General features: G+C 37.6%; 1 long non-coding RNA gene across 1 annotated transcript; it reads right to left on the bottom strand.

The window, feature by feature from the left end:
* Positions 1-19,407: 19,407 nt before the first annotated feature.
* Positions 19,408-20,766, bottom strand: LOC124237846 (uncharacterized). The gene is made up of 3 exons (XR_006888157.1): positions 20,525-20,766; positions 20,248-20,319; positions 19,408-19,724 (listed from the first exon to the last, which is right to left on the bottom strand). It is a non-coding gene; the product is annotated as an uncharacterized LOC124237846 (long non-coding RNA).

Genomic DNA, 20,766 nt, shown 5'->3' with positions numbered 1-20,766 from the left:
AGATTGTGAGTACCCAGAGGACTTCATTACAAGGCAGCTTCACTTAGAAGCAGAGCATCAATCTACCTATTTTGCTTCTGAGCAGATTCAAACTTATGGGTAAAATATTCCCTTGGGTGAGGCAGATGCTTTGAGAAGTTGCATTAATAACTATTTAGAGCAACTGTTTATGATTCATGAGCTAAGCGAGGTTATTTTCCTGTGGCTCACCAGACCATCTGTAAATTGGCTTGACACAGGGCTTCAAAAGAATAAATACATAGCAAAAAATTCTGAGTTAGAATTGAGGCTGTTTTCTTAACTTAATTTGAAATCCCAGTTCTTGGGTTTTTTTTTTTAAACCAATCAAGTACCTTTTATTTTAAGCTCTTTATCAAACATTTCTTTTCACTGAGGTCTAAATGTCGACTGTAGGTTTTTAGCATATAAACTTTAACATATGATAAACAAGTAAATATTTTTCATTTATTTTATATACATTTCCTAATGTTTGAGTATACCGAGCATATTAAGTAAAGAATATACATGTCTGGGAAACTCAGAAAAAAATAATAAAGTAACAATATTATATAACCACCAGATCCATGACTTCTCCATTCTCCAAATACAAATAAGGTCTCAATGACTTTAATTACAAAGAGCATATACACTTAATGAGAAATGCAACACATGACCCTGTACAATTTAGACAAAACAGAAATGAATAAAAAAATGAGAATGATTCCGCACCACTCCCCCCTGTCTTTCAGGGATCCATAGAGTGTAAGATTCCAGGCCCTCTTTCACAAACATCCCTAGATGTGTGCATGTACATACACAAGTGTGGTTTTTGTTTTATAAACATTGGGACCAAATTATACTTATTGTATGGTAACTTGGGTTTTTTAAATCTTAAAAGCGATCCACTATTATAAAGATTAAATTAATTTTTAACAGCTGTGCATGATTCCATGTATCATCTTTTAAAAAATCATTTCCTTGCAGGGGCTGGCCCCATGGCCAAGTGGTTAAGTTCACGCGCTCCGCTGCAGGCGGTCCAGTGTTTCGTTGCTTTGAATCCTGGGCGCGGACATGGCACTGCTCATCAAACCACGCTGGGGCAGCGTCCCACATGCCACAACTAGAAGGACCCACAACAAAGAATATACAACTATGTACCGGGGGGCTTTGGGGAGAAAAAGGAAAAAAATAAAATTAAAAAAAAAATCATTTCCTTGTTAATAGATATTGAAGTTGTCTTCAATATTTTTTCTATAAAAAATGCTTCCTGTTGAAGACATCCTTGTAAATTTCCCACTAACATTAATCATTAAAATTTTAATAGGTAACATTTATACTTGATTCCAAATTTAAAAGTTATACATGAGTATATGGTGAAAAATAAATCTCCCACTCTTATTTCCCAACCACTCAGTTTCCTTCTCTTTCTTGTGAATCCTTCCAGAGATCTTCTGTGTATGTATGCATGTGTGTGTATACAAAATTTTCCCCACATATTCTGGCATAATCTATAGACCGCTCTGTACTTGCTTTTTAACTTGCTAACAGGTCAGTCTGTTTAAGCTGCTTATTTCTTTTTATTGACTCTGAAGTATTCCCTTGTATGGATATAGTGTAACTTATTCACCTTATTAAATATTAAATAGTCCCTTATTAACTTGTTTCCCATCTTTGCTAATACAATAAAGTGAATATCTTCGTATGCATATCATTTTTAGAGGTGGCCATGTATGTGCAGCGTCACACTTAATTGTGGGATTGTTGGATCGAAGAGTATGAGGAATTTTATTCTGAAAAATTTTAAATTCAAGCCTCCTGTGGAGAGAAGTTGTACCCGCATACTTTTGACCAACAATTTATAAAAAATTATACATTTTCATAATTCATTTTACATAATGCATTTTCCCTTCAACTCGGTCCAACATAGTTTCTCTCTCTTTCTTTCTCTCTTTTATCATGGCCAAACCGGTAGATGAAAATGTAACCTCATTATGATTCTATTTACTATTTTTAAAGATTATCAGTAAGGCTGAACAATAATTCATGTGTTCAAGAACCATCTGTATTAGCCTTTCTATTAATATTTATCTTCCATTTTTCCCAATTTGATTTTTAGACTTTTCCTACTGAGTTATATGAACTCGTTACATTTAAGGCCATTGGTCTTTTATTAGTGATTTTGGTTGCAAATTCCCACCCTGCTTCTTCCAAAAGCTGTCCTCTGTCATTTGACTTTTGGTCATATTTGCAATGCAGTAAGTTTTTATTTTTACATAGCAGAGTGCATCGTCTGTTTTTAGTTGTTTCTGAGTTTTGTTTGATATTTGGAAAGTCCATTTCCTCTTCCAAGCTGTTTAACAAAAATCACTTCATCTTTTTAGCTCTTCAATGCATTATTATTTTTTCTCTCATCTAGATCTTATATCCATCTGGAAATTATTCTATTTCCTTTTCCATATCAAGTTTTGAATCTACTCGTATTGATTTAAAGTTCAGCTTACATCACACAAACACCTCCTTACTAGATTCGAGGACCTTTGCTGCTTCACTAGCCTCCCTCAGTTGTGTTTTGGATATTCTCAAAGAATTATTTCATGAACCATTTGAGGATGAGGCATGATAATTCCTGGGCTATAATCATAGCTTCTGGAGTTGGACAGACTTTCATTTAAATTCTGGCTCTGCTACTTACTAGCTATGGCACCTTCAGAAAATGTGAGGAGATGCTGATGGTCATAGTGGTAGTAGTACCTACATCATAAAGTTGCTGGGAATATTCAATGAGATGATGCACGTCATCTTGGTGCACAGTAAGTGCTTGGCAATGTTAGGCATGATTATCATCATCATTATTAATATAATTATTAATAGTTAATAATGTTATTATTGTTATTATCACTAAAGTCAGTTTGTTGGGTAGAGTCCCATTGAGATAGCTTCCTCTGCTGATCTGGACAGGAGGCTGAGCGATGCCAAAGGGACATACAATGTGAATGTCATTGTCTAATGTGCTGTCTCTAGACATGCCACTCCCAAAGCCACAAGCTGATAGAGCTGGACTATGTTAACAGGTAGGGAAAGGGCGTGTTCCCTAATGTGCAGTTCACATTGCCACTTGGGCCCCGAAGAGCCTTGCTTACTCCATGTCCACCCAGTGTTCACGAAGGCTGAAGATCCTCATAACCATCTCATTATCAGATTCAAACCCAAGCTGATAGGCCTGGTGAGTAACATGTGTAGAAAATAAAGAAGCAGATATTTAAAACCATGAGGTAGGTAAAACCTTCCTGGGCATTCACAAAATACAGAAGTCATAAAGGAAAGTGTCAATTGATTTTAATAACTGAAAGTTCAGAATTTCTGTTTAATAGATGTCAAAAGCAAAGTTAAAAGACAATTCTGGGGGCTGGCCTGGTGGTGTAGTGGTTAAGTTTGCGCCCTCTGCTTAGCGGCCAGGGTTCGCAGGTTCGGATCCCTGGCGCAGACCTAGCACCGCTGGTCAAGCCACACTGTAGCAGTATCTCATATAAAATAGAGGAACATTGGCACAGATGTTAGCTCAGTGACAATCTTCCGCAAGTAAAAAAAACAAAGGGGGAAGATTGGCAACAGATGTTAGCTCAGGGCCAATCTTCCTCACACGTGCACACACACACACACACACACACACACAAAAGACAATTGTGAACCTGACAAAAAATTTGGAATATATATATGTAAAAAGATATCAGCCTTAATATCTAAAGATTCCATGCAAATTAAGAAAGAAAAAAACAACTAATATAAATTTTAAAAATTATAAATGGTTAATAAACCTGTGAAAAAATGTTCAAAGCAAATTAAAACAGAGATATATTTTTGCCCTTCAGATAGACAAACATTAAAATATTTATAATAGCCAAGATCATGGGTACATTGCAGGCAGAATGCAATTTGGGAGTACCTAAAAAAATTATACTATACATACACTTTGAACCAGCAAATGCCACTCCTAGATATCTTTTTTACATACAGGTGTGCACTAAGATATATGATTAAGGGAATTAATTGCCACGCCATAAAGAAGAAGTTAAAACAATCTAAATATCCATCAATAGAGGAATGGTTGATATGGAACGCTACACAATGGTTAAAAATCATGTGGTAAATTCTGACGAGGAAAGATTTTCCAAACGTATTATATGGAAATCAAGTTTTATACGGAATTCAAGTTATGGAATTATATGGAAAATCAAGTTGTAAAATAAAATGTATAGTGCGATTTCAAAAGTGATAAGAAATTATCCAGACCAAAGTATATATCGTATATATAATTATGTTGAAAAAGGTCTGGAAAAATGCACACCTCATGTTAGAATGGTTCTGATAAGGAGAGTGGAATCCATGAGGGTGGAGCAGTGAGGAGGTAGGAGAGAGAATATGGGAAATTTTCACTTTTCATTCTCCATACCTCTTTGTTGTTTAAAAAGTTTATGACTACAATGTATTCAAGTGTACTTACATAACTAAAACTTTCAAAAATGACATCATGGTTATCCTTACATAGTACTGCTTGCCGTAAAGTTTAATGGAATGATTACTTGTAAAACCTTGCGTAATATAATTTATATTTTTCAGAATACAATTGGAAAACCAATTAGGAGATCACAAATAATCAGGGCGTATAAGAAGATTGCTCACAAACCACTAAATTTAGGACCGGCCTGCCATAGCACATGTTTAAGACAATGCCGAGGTCCTCATTAGAGCTGGAGTCAGGTTATAATGAGGTGATTCTGCTGACAAACTGCACCCAACCCCATCATACTAAATTCTGTGCTGCAGAAAGCAGTGTCACATTCTGAGATGGACTTTCTTTCTCTGCTGCAATCCTACTGAACTTTTGCTCTTTAACATATAAGAAAAACAGTGGCAGAGTGAAACTTCCCTGGTGTCATTAAGATTGTGAAACTGACACAGTTATTTGGCAAAGCTGTTGCACAAGGACATCATTAATCTTTCTTGAAACTTCATGAGAAAGAGATTGATGCCTTAATATCCCTGAATTTTCTGCCTCTGAGACTGGCCCTTTTGATCCGTCATTTGTTTTCCTGCTTTTGACAAAGATGAGGTTATATAAAAAATTTCACTTTCCTCTTCTCTGTACATACTATCTGTATAAACAAAACAAGAGTGAAAACACAATGGTAAACAGCAGTGTTATTCATCTGCAGAAGAAGGGAGACATCAAGGAATGAAGAGGACTGTGACAAAATGGTAAGTGCATGCTCCACCCAAAAGAGGCAGGGCCGTTCATTTCCAGCTAGTTGTTACCGTGTTGGAATGGAAGTCTCGTGGTGCAGTGTTGTGTGCCAGTGTCAGCCTATCAATAACCAATGTGGTGGTTGGACTGGCCCTTGTGGTTCTTAATATGCTTGCAAGAGGCCCTTCAGCAATAATCATCAGGAAACTTTGAGAAAATAAAGATTTATTACTCACAAGACCTAGAAATTTCAACCTCACCTGGGGCCACACAACAAAGTCTCTGGTAGAGAGAGAGAGAGTGTGCATGGGCCTGGGGTCCTGCTGTTATTGGGGTCGAAGATGGGAGCCTAGGGTTTCTTGGGTTCACTGTTTATCGGTGAATTTAAAACAAGAGCAGAAATTTAAAGTGACGGTGGTGGCCTAGCTCTTTATCTAGTGGTGTGGCTGGCAATGTGTTTATTTGTGATAGTCATCTTCAAAGTTGATGCCTCCTTGAAATGGATGCCTTGGCAATCAAAACTTAAGTCAGGCACTTGCATTACAAAAAGGAGAAAAACCAACAGTCAGAGCTTACATGACATGCAGATTTTCTAATTTTTAAAGAGAAGGAAAATATCCTGATTTTATGTGATTTCCCCCCCAATTTTTATAAATAGGGAAATATAAATATAAAATATAAATACAAAATGTAGCATGTAAAAATTATTTAGCCAACCCTATGAAACATACGAAAGCCAAATTTAGCTTATGGGCCACCACTTTGCAACTTCGGATTTATGTCATTCCTTTTCCCCTGAGTGCTCTGCATCACAGATTCCCAAACATGGCAGTGCGTAAAGACCACCTGTGGAAATTATTGAAGATATAGACTATCAGGCCTCACTCAGTGTACTAAATTTGAAACTACACTTTTAACAAGCTCCCCTATTGACTGTATAAGCTAGCCCAACAAGAGCTTTTGGCTAGCAGCCCATCAGCTATAACTGGAATGGCAGATGGAATCCATCTTGAATGCAAATTCCAATCCATTAATGGGTGACTGCCTGGAGCACTGATTAGAGGGGGACTGCCAGATTGTGACCTGGTTCAGTGGGGAAAGATTGGTGATCTTTTAGTGATGCCTACCTTGGGCATAGGTGAATGGAAAGATGGTACGTGCACAGGTTGTTTGCTGACTATGGCTCATTTGGTAGGATCTATGCTTCTAAAAATAATATTTAAATCCCTCCATAAAGTGATCCCACTCTCTTCTCTGGTCTCAACATCCACTTTATTCTGCCTCATATGTGCAGCTCCAGCAATATCAAAGTATTTGTTGCTTCCCAACGTATCATTCTCTTCCACTGCTCCGTAGCTTTATTTGTGCCATTTCCATCCCCGACCTCCTCCCTTTCTGGGTGCCTCTTACTTCCTGTTTAGGGCTCAGCTTGGATATCTTCTTCCAGAGGAGGATTTTTCTGACCTCTTCTCTCTTCCTTTTTCATTTCAGGATGGATTAAGTGCCTTGTGCTTCCTTGTAAGTGTCCTAAGAATATCTCCATCATAGCATTTGTTTCATTTTATTAAAATGATCGGATTATACTTGCCATTTCCTCCCTAAACTGGAACCTTTCCCTTCTTGAATATTTTATTCATATATGTATAAATGCACAATGTATTATCAATTATATAACTAAACTACATCTAGGACATCTGCAGTGATGAATTAATATTTATTAAATTGAACTTTGCTATGTTTATTATTTATAAACTTGTAGTATATATGTTTGTAATGAAGACTTATCTTTCTTGCTGAATTACATCTTGCTTAAGGGCAAGGTACCTGGAAACAAAGACGTTAAAAAGATATTAAAGCATAAAAGCTCCTTACAAATTATCTTATTAATATATTTCCCTTATAATTGTATACAAGAAGAAAATGAGGTTGAGAGAGGAGGGAAGATTATGGGTTAAGATTGGTTTCTGGATTCAGACTGCCTGGGTTCAAATCCTGTCTCCACCACTTCCTAGCTATGCGAACTTAGATGTAAATTCTAAGCTTCAGTTTTCTGATGTGAGAATGATGCCAATAACATTAGGTCCTTAATAGGGATAATATGTTGGTTCAATGAGAAAACCTCTTTTTAACACTTGGTAACATTCCTACCATGTTACAAGCACTAAATAAATAGTGGTTATCATAACAGGTTAAGTAGTTTGCCCTTGAAATACATAGTAGTTAGTGAAACAGCCAGAACAAGAGCCCAAGTTTTCTGACTTCCATTCCAGTTACTTCGACAGCTTAGTTGATCCTCTTCTATGGCAGACTAGATGTTTCCTAGTTGTCACATTGGCCTAGACCCCAAATACCTAAGACTACTGTTTTCTCAGATGAGGATTGTTTTGCTAAAGCCTTTAAAAGTAAGTGCTAGGTGAAGGGAAAGTGTTCTCTAGCAAAAACAAAACAAAATGAGAACAGCAAAAAAATTTGAACTAAATGAATAGACAAATTCCTTTTCTTGCATGTAATATATTATGTAAAGCATTTATAAAAGCCACTGAATACATTTTGAACCAAGTTTGCTTACAATCGTTTAAAAAAATCATCCATGGTGAATTGATGGGAAACATGTCTGGCTGTGTCCTCTCAATGACACTGTGCTTATAAAATGGTGAGTACTTGTGAGTCCTTACTAAAATCATGACAATTATTTGAGCCATAGTCATTGTGAATAGTGTGAATAAATTATTCTTCTAAACCTTGTGGCATTTCGTATGTTGAAATTCTTGTTTTTAAATGAGTTGTTCAGGATTCTCATTAATCTGAAGAAAATAAGGAATATTTCACTATTACAGTGTGGCAACCAGTTGTGCATCTCTTTGGCTCTGTCACGCGTCAACAAGGCTACATTCTGAGAAGTGCATCATTAGGTGATTTGGTCACTGTGCGAACATCATAGAGTGTACTTACACAAACCTGGATGGTATAGCCTACTACACACCTAGGCTACATGGTACTAATCTTACGGGACAATGGTCATATGTGCAGTCCAAAACATCATCTATGTTGACCAAAACATCGTTATGTGGGGCATGACTACACAGAATGTTCTGTTTGATGTAATTTCTGGCATCCATTTCCTTGCCTTGCCTACAATATCCTCTCTCAAGGCTTCTAGATATCATTTCATGTTAGCCATACTCACTGGAAATCAATTAATTTAACCATATAATCAAACAAATCAGTTGTTAATATATACTATTTTTTAAATTAATCAGTTTTAAAGGATATGATCAAATATCTTTGGATAATTCTAGCCTTGAAGCTGACAGAAATCATTCTGTTTTTACTGAAAACAGTAATGCTTAATTACAGGTTTAGATCAATGTATGGTAGGAACCTAAATCCTTTTTAAAAAGGGATGTATGCTATTTGTACAGAGTTGACATTGGCATGGTACCTTGGTTCTTCATGACAATGTGATCAACCAAACCAACACTGAGACTGCCCACCTCCAGTTTCCTTGTTAATGAATAAGAACTGTGTTATATGCCCACCACTAGGTGAATAATGGGGAGTGACTGGGACCAATTACAATTCATCCTATGGGGCTGGACACATTGTAATCAACAAATCAGAAAGAGGGGGGAATGAGTGATGGGAAAGTAACCGACAGTGTGTAGTGTATGTTATGTCACATCTAGAAATCAGTTCAAAGAACAGATCCTAGTGCTAGGATGATCAGTGTTGTTTCACGCCAAGGACGGCATTCCTAATGATCAGGCATTCACATTCATAAACAGCTTGGACAATAAAAGATGCACAAAAGCAATAACTGTTATGAATTTAGTTGTGATAGTAAGATGCATTCTATTGAACGACTGCTCTTGCATTTATGCATTTATAAGATATATTTAGAAAAACTTCTATTATTTCAGGCCATGCTAGTTAATAAAGAGGTTTTAGTTAATAAATAAGATTAGCATTACACCAAGAGGTTCAGTAAATACTAGTTGTTCCCAAACCAGGCTGTGAGTCTGAATCACACGGGCTTTAGAAATTCCAAGGGGCTATGCGGTAGCTGAAGTGCATTAGTGTGAACAATAGAATGGTCCAAGGTATTTGTAATTTGAACAATAAAAAAGCCTAGAGACATTTTGTGACCTATAGAGTTCAGAGTAACAATATATAAAACAAACACGCCTGCCCTGAGTACATTGGTATTCTTAAGGGGTGATTAAAGTGTAGTCAGGTGTGAGTAGAAATCTTCATTAAAAAGATGGAACAAACCAACTTGTGTTTGCCTCTATCCAGTGGTTTTTAACTTTCTCAGTTCAAGGGCTTCATTGAGAATTTGAACAAGGTTATGGAACGATTCCCAGAGAGATGCACATTTGCATATTCACTCAATGTTTTGAATATTAATAACCTCTTCTCCAATGTTCTTGGTCCTATTAGAAAAACTGAAGCAGCATAGCTAAAAATTAACAATAGATACCATTAATTGAATCCTTACCAGTTTTCCAAGTTCCACCTAGCTCTATTGAATGAAAAGCTTCACTGGCTCAAAAATACACGATTTTATAAAATTCTTTCATTGTTTCTGATGACATTAACCGGATCCCTCCTGGTTAGTCAGTCTATTCTTTATCATAACACTCATAAGGGGCCTGATTTGTTTGCAGTCCAAATATTAAGTAATTATTTGAGCTAAGAAATTCATGGCTGTAATGTAAGCATTGAACGTTAAAAACAAAATTCATGATACCAAATCAAAGAGAAAATAGCAATGGTGTGAGCTGGACATGGTTTTTATTTGAGTCATGTAAATGATAAACACATTAGCATGGCACAGCTTCAGAAAGCAAAGCTCATTGACCCCTAGGTCCACAGGTCTCATCTTCAACCCTAATTTTGCAAGACTTTTGGAAGTTTTCCAATTCCTAAAGCTTTTAAATTTTCATGCCGTTTCAATAAATTCTTGGTTGTGTGGAAGGAGACTCTTTCAAGTGTCCAGAATGGTTCTGAATCGGGAAAAGAATAAAACAAGCCATGTCTCATGTCTAGCAACAACCAAAAAAGAATCTTTGAATATGATGCAATAAACACCATGGAGAACAGTTAAGATTTGGAGATTTACCCTCATTGGTTGTTTGGGCAACAAAAAAGAATATTCTTATTGCAAATGCTAATTTTAAAAAGGACAAAAATGGGGAATCTGGTTTAGGCAAGAAAAGGACAGTAGAGGCCTGGGTGAAATAACTCAGGGAACAGAAAAAGAGAAAGTAGCCCCAAACAGGGAAGCAGTGATAACTGCCAGCATTATGGGAGGGATTTTAAAGTAATTTTGCATAGCTCAGTAATCTACCTGGGAGGTTTTCTATCATTTGTTGTGTTAATATATCTTTGACCCATCCAAGGATCTATCAGGTGGGTCAGGCACATTAAGGTCAACAATGGAGTGTCCAGAAACAGAATCAGATTAATATAAGAGCTTAGTGACATTTAGCGACCACTAAATGAGGCCACTATTGTTTCTTAGAGAAACAACATATAAGATAAATACGTGCCCTGATCTCTTGAGCGCCCTGTCAAAATGGAGAGTGAGGAACAGAGGCTGAGTCAGTACCTTCAGAAAGAACAGAGCTAATTTATGTTTGTTTTCTTGCAGTGGTCTTTACATCTTTCACTCGTGGACCTCACTGAAAATCTGAAAAAAGACTATATATACCCTTCCTAGAGCAATGCACATAGAAGCATAGTGTTTTGTGGATTGATCACCACTTTGCTAATGTTCTTGGTGATACAGGGAAATGGAAACAACATGACTAGTAATAATAGCTCCAATTAGTTATTAATTAATTAAGCTAATAACTAATAGCTACTATTAATTAAGCCTTTACTATGTTAAAGGCATTGTGCTAAGCCCTTTATATACATTATCTCATTTAATCCTCCTCTTGATGCAATGAAGTAAACAATATTATTGACCCCATTTTACAGATGAGAAAACTGAGGCTTAGGGAAGTTAAGTAGCTTGCTTGAAGCTCTACAGCTGGCAAGTGGCAGAGCCTGGACTCAGACTGAGGTCTGTCTGAGGCCAGAGCATATACTCTTTTTTTTTTAAAGACTGGCACCTGAGCTAACAGCTGTTGTCCATCTTTTCTTCTTCTTCTTCTTCTTCTTCTCCCCAAAGCCCCCCAGTACATAGCTGTATATTCTAGTTGTGAGTGCCTCTGGTTGTGCTGTGTGGGACGCTGCCTCAGCATGGCCTGATGAGCTGTGCCATGTCCACACTAAGGATCCGAACCAGGGAAACCCTGGGCCGCAAACCGGAGCGCACCAACTTAAGCACTCAGCCATGGGGCCGGCCCACAGAGCATATACTTTTAAACACTCCTTTATACTACCTCTAATTTTTTTAATTTAATTTTTTATAGGCACTTAAGATCCCATATTCCAAGCTGGGCTCTAAAAGATTAGTGAGCCTGCTGAATTTATATGCTACGTTGTTTGTGTGTGTGTGTGTGGGTGGGTGGGGGTGTGTGTGTGTATCTATGCTATGTTTGTTTTTCTGGAGATCCAGAGCTTTAATCAGATTCCTTTGGGATATTTCATCTACAGTAGTGGAGAGTCCGTCATCTAGTGATGCCAGATTTTTAGCTACGGATTAAGTTAGGTCATCACAGAGCCACGTGTTTGGGCCACATTGATCATCTTCCCTCCACTTCTCTCACCTCACAAAATTGCTCCTATTGAGCTGTTTTTGGAATTATGTCTTGAATGAAGACTACTGCCAGAAATAGCTATATAAAATCTACTACCACATTTACATTAGGGATATTTTTGAGTGTATTTTTAAATATATCCTTCAACGTCTTCTAAACAAACCCCAAGCAATAAATTACCTTTGGAGGAAAGAAAAAACATCTTTCTTTAAAGAATGTAATGGTGTATCCCTTTACTTAGAAGTCAAAATTTCAGACTCAAAGTTGCAATCCGGCTTTGGTACTTGTCTAGAGGTCTTTGGCCTATATTTGCATCTGACCTTTCCCTCAGTCATAGCCATCTACTCCAGTTTGTATTTTTTCTTGTTTTGAATATGTATATTTCATTCCATGTATTCTTGTAAGGCATCTCAGATTCTTTATGGAACACAGAAGAATGTAAACTAAAAATTTAGCTTTTTCAAACCTTCTTCTTTTTCTGCAGCTCCATGCCTAAGAAGGAGGCAGAGCTTTAAAATCCTGTAGAAATTTGTTCTTTTGATACCTTAACCTTCAAAGATACAAGGAAATGATCCCCAGTTAGGGTTATACAGCAGACTGAAATAATACAATCACCTCCAGTGACATTTTTCTTTCTATTGACTTAGCAGAGGACTGCATCCTGCTTCCCTTCCCCCCTGTAAATACTCATCTCAGGCAAAAATGGATTTTTTTCATTCATGATCGGATTTTCTGAGAAATAGCTGTTATGCAGCTATATTGTGTTGTGAATCAAATGAGAGCCATATGGTTTAAACCTTGGATTTGAAGGGGCAAAGTTCTCTTTCACTTGTGTACACTTGAGTATATGATCAAAAGATCAACACGCCAGCACAGGGGTTGGGCAATGTAGTGGTATTTAGGCGTAGCGTCAACATTTTTCTCAGGAAAAAACTTTGGATTTTCTCAAGTAGTTACAATCAGTAACTGGTTAAAATTCAAAGCCTTACCTTACAGAATATGACTCTTGAAAACATTTTAAGTTGGATTGAACCAGTTGTGAGCTTTGCTAGGAGACTATAAAAAAATCAGGAAAATGCTTAAGACAGCGTCAGTGACTGTCTGGTCTGAAAACATGTATCCGGAAAATCTTATCCACAGCCTTGGGTTCAGTTACCCCCTGCATACCAAGAGAACTCTCAAATTTTTGCTTCTAGCCAAAACTAATCTTGTAAGTCCTAAACCTATATATCTAACTACTGGCTCCTCAGCTCTAGTTGGGTGTCTCACAGTCATTTGGAACTCAACATCTAAGTGGAATTCATACACATCCAACCTGACTCTTCTCAGTGTTTGCTCTCTGAGTGCACAGCATCTCTGCCCACCCAGTGCAGACATCAGAACCCTGGGGGTTACCTTGAGTCATTCCTCTCCTTTCCCGTCTCCTCCTCCCTCAGTACAATTCCCTTCTATCGTCCCTGCCAAAACTGGTTCCTGCCAGAAATCTTTTTTCACCCAGATGACTGAATAATCCTCCCAGCTAGTGACCTAGATTTCACTCTTGCCTAGGCACAGCCCATTCTCCACATTAGAAGCTACAGTGATATTTTAACGTTACGATCTGAATTTATTTAAATTTTTCAGTGACTTCCCATTACTTTAAAAATTAAGACCTAAATCCTTAACGTGGCCTAAAAGGTACCCCCGTGAGCTGAATATTTTTTCAGACTCATCTCTAGCACTTTCCACACTGGCGTTATTCAGGTTCCTCTAAAACCAAGTGCTTTCTTGCGTTGAGTCCTTCAAACACACAAACAAACACTCACACACAATACCTAACTACTTTCTGTTCTACTTTCAAGCTCTGCTCAACACACTTCCTAACAGACACTTTCCCTGTTACCTCTGACCGATTCAACCTATTATAATTTTTATAGTATCCTATATGTGCCCTTTCAAATACTGATCAAATTTAATTAATTATATAAGTAGATGTTTAACATCTTTTTGTTTGACATAAATTTCATGACAAGTGGATGACATTTCTCTTTTCACACTACATACTCAGTATATGGCACAGTGCACGGCACAAAGTAGGAATTGAATGGATTAAGTGACAAGTGGTGTGCCAGCTGCATGAGTTAGGTGTAAGATGCCAATCAGTTACATGATTTTACCTCGTGGAAATTATTAAAAATTAATGTTACTAACTATTTCTATGTCATTTTGGGAGAAGACAAGTCTAAACACAATTTTTGGCAAAAACTAGGAAAGAAGAGGATGGGTCTTTACATTTATCGAGTGCTTACAATGTAAAAGGGCTTTAAAACATCATGTTACTAATTCTAGTGTAAGTCTCAGAATTCCCCGGTGAGAATTCATGAGAAAGGAAATGGAGACCCAAGGACTAACTTGACCATAGTTACACAGCTATCAAATGGCAGAGATGACAATAACTCAAATGTCTCAACAAAATAAGTCCATTTTTTTGAAACAACGGGACCAAATTTATCTTCTTGTGTATTATAGGACTACGGAATAATACCTTCCAAGTTGTAGGCATTAAATAAATATTTCTGAGTAATTATGTCGATTTAGTTAGATTTTTATTAACAAAAGGACATGCTGGGATCTAGGTCTGTTTGACTCAAGTGTCAAGAAGCCATTTCTATCACGTAATGGTCACTCCACTTATGGGATGAATGAAGAAAAGACAGCAATTAGCAGTAGTGTTTTGATATAAACACTAAAGATGTATTAATAGCACAGAAAACTTAAAGCTTAAGTGAAACTTTGGGGGTTTGTGGAAGCAGTCTTAATCAAATCAAGATAGAAAATAGCAAGTTTTCTATCTGCTCCTATGCTATGTGCTATTGGGTACTTCGACCTTCAAAGTTTATGAAAGAGTATTAAAAAACCCTTGTTCTCCATTTCATTTATCCTAAGGACATTAGAGCTTGTTAGATGTGTCTGTACTATAGCACGACATGTTCCAGGACTCTTGAAGAAGCAGATGACAACATGTTGTTCACTTCTCTGCCTCTCTCTCATTTTCTGGGCTTGGTCTTTTAAGAGATAGCTGCAGCAGGGTAATGGATAGGCCAATCTCCTCAGGCAAACTCCTCTTTGGTGCCTTTGAGTGCGGACTTGACTATCAAGCATCCACAAAGAGAGAAATCTGGCATTGCAGTGAATTGGGTCCCTTGCCACGGTGTGTGTGTGTGCATGTGTGTGTCTCCTTTGGTGTTTCTTTGCTCTGGATTCTGACATGGTTCTCCTGTGACGTGCAAGGCCACACCGACGTGGGTGGGAGGAGAGTGAGGGGTCTTCCTTGCAAGAGTCGGATATTCTTGGAGTCAATGTGGTGAAGAGGTGTTCATTCTTGAGAATGAACATGTAGAAGTTAGGCTTTAAAAAGGCAAGAGGGAATGTTTGTTGCTCTTTGGGGTCAGCCTCCCCCTTGTAAAGGATGACCTTTGCTGAATGGGCCACAGGGAAATGAGCCTGGAGCTGGGTGGAAATGCCTTTAGGAGACCACAAGACAAAACACGAGCAAATGATATTTTATGAACTGTGCTGCCTGGTTGTATGTTCCTATCTGGTTTTGTTTCCCTTTTCGTTCTGTCTGGGCTTTAAGTGGAGTTTGTTTAAACGCTTCGCCCTGTGTCAATTCTAGTACTAGGAATTTAGAGAACAGTTGTGTTCTACATTTGAGCTGGAGTATTACAGGGTGAACATTTTCTACTTGTGTCCCTGTGTGCCAACTCTCTGGGCCCATGTGTTAATAGCAGAATTGATTATTGAAAAGTCTATCCATCCACCTCTTCCCCACACGACAATATTTCTCCATTGAAACCTCAGAAAATATTAGACTTGATTTATTAAGCCAGACTCTGGTCTCCTTAGAGGAATATCTTTAGTGTCTTCTTTACATAAGATTTCAAGTTTCTCCATAGTCCTCAGATTTCTCCCTGATCATGTTGCTGTTATCTGAAAGTCATTTAAGAAAAAAATTTTTCTTCCAAAAAAGGCTTAAAGGCACAATATACAAATACCCGGCTATAGTAGTAGCCTGAGAGAATTTTGTTCATTCTGAAATATAATTTATCAACCAATAAGCATAGGATTTCATAACCTTTCTTGTTTGAATGGGAGGGATGGGTCAGAGACTAGGAGCCCTTTGTGTAGGACAGAGGGAGCAAAAGGGTGGGAAAGAAGACAGCTTAGAAATATCAAAGACCATGTGGGGTTACTTTGCCTTTTCTCTTAGATGAGGCATATGTACTTTCAACTGGATATTGGGACAACAGGTCCTGCTCCAACTCCTTCTGCCCTGTGTGAGGAGTGGCAAGCTACGAGACAACTAGGTTTTCAATGAAGGACCAAGTATTCAGTGACTTTTTTCCCCCAGCCATAGCAGAGTTTCTTAAGGAGAATCTGATTGCCAGAGAATTCACAAACAGAGGTACCACTGTATTTTACATCTCCACACAATAAATAAGAAGGGGAAACCAAGAAAATAATGTACTCCCTGTTCCAAAATGTTATGCTTTGCTATATAGTTAATAATTCGAATTTAGGAGTCATCTCAAAGGAAATGGGTGGGTTGATAATGACTTACTGTGAGCTTTTAAGAGTACAGACACATTCGGGGGCCCTTATCACAAGAAAAGAACCCCACTTGGCGGCAGGATAGTAAAAGCTATAGGTCACACAGACAATCCAACAGGAAATGATTGAGTTGGGATTTTATAGAGATCTCCCAGCATCTCACCTTCTCACCACTCTTAAATTTGCACCTCTGGAGCTTGGGCAGTTGTGCTTTCCATCATTGTTCTCTTCAGTTTCTTGCCCTGTTAGGTTCTAGAAGAACCTCTGACTTTTGAGTTTAAGGACAACTGACTTACTCTGAGGAGATAGAAAAGGATTATTTTTGCTAAGTATTTTTGAGGGCTTTTGTCATTTGCAATCTTTTTTATTTTGTACATTTTGTGTTTTACATTTTGTTTTGAAAAACAAGGAGAACCAAGGCCCTGCCAGACAAATAAACAGGGAAATAGAAAGGAACAAGGACAATCATGTGGCCCCTTTCATTTGGGAATAGATCACTCATGGCCACCAATATTTGCACATAAACTGCATTTATCACCATAGCAGAAAAGGAAAACAAAGATCAAACATTTTCCAAACAATTTCACCAACAACAGTACTAAATCCTTGCAAATTTTAATTATATTGAAGTATTCTACACTCTTATTTCTCACACAAGTGATTAAAAAATCTACTCCTTGTATTTGTCCAACTTTTTTTAAAATTCAAAAGACTTCCATGTAATGTTTATCTCATTATCAAAGGTTTTGTGCATGGGAAAATAGTATCATGCCCATTTTGTGATAACAATAGTATTAACACGTTTTCATAACAATCTAAAAGCATTCCATTCACAAAATAAGTCTTGGAGGTACATTTCTCCATTTTATAGGTGAAGAATATAAAATGTGGTAAAGTTGTGGCTAAATAAGGCTGATGGGAGGTCTGAAGCCTCAATTTCGAACTGTAACTTTGAAAAGATTAGGTAATTTGCCCAAATTCTGGAAAAGTGAGATTAGAATCCTGGGCTTCTGGAGCCCAGTTTGTCATTCCTTTTGCACCAGTAGCACTTTTGAACATTCATCCTATTTGGAGGGAATTCCCCACCTTGTGAATCCTTGCTTCTCTTTATAAAAGCCTGCTGCTCCGTTCCCAAGCCACCTTGAAGCTACAGTTAGAGTGCAGAAAGCCACAGCTGGTGTTCAGATGCAGCAGTTGGAGAGGTTCTAGAAGAATCATCCACTGTCCAGCCTCAGGGTGTTGATGGTGCAAGATGCACTGTCTGTGCCCAGTGGAAGGATGGGGCACAGCATCTCTGAGGTCTGTAGTAGCATGTGGCATGCTGTCCCCGGCTGTGTAACTCCCAAGCCTGGTTCATGGGCTTTTCTGGAGAAGCTACAAGCTATTTAGCATTCTTTAATAAATTTAATTCCCACTTACACTTATTAAGGTAAATTTATTTTCTTTGCGATTAAAAACCTTGACTGATATAGAGCTCAAGTTTCTTTTTAGTGAGATGAGTTAGCTCCCAAGTCAGAAAATTCCGTAACAAACATTCTTTGGTCACTTTTAAGGTTTACTCATTCTCAGTTTTAGCGTTCACGCTCATTAGCTATACTTTACCCAAACTACCATCTGTGGTTGGACAATGTGAATACAAAGGACGTGAACACCTAGTTATAAAAATGCTGCTGTTGTTGAGCTAATTTATTTATTCAACACAGCGTTGATGTGCGGGGAGCAGAGGGAAAGATGGAGATACACTTGGGAAAATCAGGTTGAGGATCTTAAATGTCATTTACTCACTCATTCAACAAGTATTTATTGAGTGCTTACTATGTGCCAAGCTGATTTCAGATGCCAATGTTAGACCTGCTAGTGTTAGAACTGGCCATATGTCTTAGATAGCTCTCAGTGATATGCTCATATTAGTGCTATAAAAAGGTTCCTCTGGCTGAAGGGTTGGCAGGAATAGATTGCAGAAGAGTGAACCTCAAGGAAGGGACACCAGTTAGGAGGCTTTTTTGACATTTCAAGTAACAGAAGATGATAATCTGACATAGGATAGTGCCAGTGAGGTGGAAAGAAGTGAAAAAACTTGAGAGATTTTTATAAAAGTTAGAATCAATAGAAACTGCTGATTTATTGGAGGTAAACGATGAGACAGAGGGAAGAGATAAAGAAAAAATCCAAAGTATCTGGCTTGAGCGGTGACAATTACTGAGAAGTAGGACAGGAGGAGGAACAGGTTTGAGGAGCAGCTTCTGTTGTACAAATTGGTTTCGACCACTTTTGGGTTGTATAGAGAGAAATGACAGTAGGACATACAAATCCAGAGTTTGGGAGTAAGATCAAGGCTAGCGATGGAGATTTGGGGGTCTTGAGCACATAACACAGAAATAAACACTGAAGTCATGGGAAGGGATGAGGTCACCTAGGGAGAATGTAGAGAAATGAGCTAGTGTAGCAGTTCTAAAGGTGTGCTTCAGGGCCCCCTGTGTGTTCTCAAGACCTTCTGGGGGTCTACGAGGTGAAAACTACCTCTGTAGGTAATACTAAAATGTAATTTGTCTTTTCCACTCTCATTCTGGCACAAAGAGACAATGGAACTTTTCAGAGGCTACATGGTGTGTAATGAGGTCATCTCTTAGAAGGCTAATGGAATTTGTGCTTTTGTATTCCTTTGTTTTAAGAATTTATCAATGTAAATTTCTAACATTGTAAATGTTGATAGATATAACTCAACATAAGCTTTCTGGGGTCCTTGGAATTTCTGAAATGTAAAGGGGTCATGATATAAAAAAGTTTGAGAACCAGTATGCTAGAGAATTTAGCCTTAATTCTATAGGCAAGGGTGATCATTAAAGATTTGAGGGTAGGGGAGAACATAATCAGAGTCATGTTAATAGAAAGTTGTTCTGATGGCAGCCTTGAGGTTACATTACGATGGGGATAACATGAAGCTGTGGAGATGATTTAGCTGGTAATTACAACAACTCAGTATGTTGTTACTTGGGGCTTGGACTATGGAAATAACAGTGTGAATGACAATGGACAACATGAAAGAAGAATAAATGTGACCTTATTATTGACTGAATATGGGTTGCTATTGAAGAGACAAAAGGAGTAAAAGTCTTGCTTCTCCTACCATTTCAAGCACAGGAAAAATCCTTGACATTCAGTGAGGATTCATGAGATGAGCACTGTCCAACAAAAATAATAATGAGAATCACATAATGATTCTAAGTTTTCTAATAGCTACATTAAAAAAATGAAATTAATTTTTTTTTGATGAGGAAGATTGTCCCTGAGCTAACATCTGTGCCAATCTTCCTCTGTTTTGTTATGTGGGATGCTGCCACAGCATGCCTTGATGAGTGGTGTGTAGGTCCATTCCTGGGATCCGAACCCGCAAACCCAGGGCTGCTGAAGTGGAGCATGTAAACTTAACCACTATGCCACCCAGATGGTTCATGCAGTGAAATTAATTTTAATAATTTATTTCATTTAACCTAATATATTCAAAATATTATCATTTCAACATGATATTCAACAAGTGAAACTGAGAGTCCCCAACGCAAAGATTTCTGGGATTAAGAGATGAGATGAGTGGAGACGAGTGATTCTTTAGGGGGGATGTGAGTTTAGGGAAGGAAAAATTCAGTAAAATGAGAAAAGATTAGACCTTGATAGTATACAGCAAATTATCATAGTATGCCTCCTCACCATATGCTCATTCCATGATAAGTTCACGTTCCAAGATGAAACAAGAAATTAAGATGCATGGCATGGCAGATTCTGGAAAGGATAATAATAAAAGAAACCCATATGATAAAAAAATCCCAGTCATTTTTAAAGTTCAACAAACAGTCATTTTGAAAGTTCACTTATTACACACATTTATTTGCCTTATTAATTTGGAATGTTATTCTGAAATTGTATCAAATTTTTACAGTTTAAAGTCCCAATATCTGCTTCCCTTAGTTATGCAAGATTTTCTTACCCAAAATCTGTTTTGCTGATGAACTCCTCAGTTATTTGTTGTTTTTGTTTTGTTTTCATTATGAGAATCCAGGAGTCATGATGTAACGTTGCTATGGTAACGAATATGTACAAATAGATGATTAAGGGTGGGGGGAAGGTTAAATCTTGAGAAAAACATTTGCACGTAAATTTCTTTAAAATGAAATTTAAAAAAACTCTCATGTAAATCTTTTTTCTGTTATGAACAAAAACATGAAAGAT

This window comes from Equus quagga, chromosome 4 (genome assembly GCF_021613505.1).
Source record: "Equus quagga isolate Etosha38 chromosome 4, UCLA_HA_Equagga_1.0, whole genome shotgun sequence".
NCBI lineage: Eukaryota > Metazoa > Chordata > Mammalia > Perissodactyla > Equidae > Equus > Equus quagga.
Note: the sequence above shows the minus strand (reverse complement) of the source record. Positions and strands in the feature narration are given on the sequence as shown.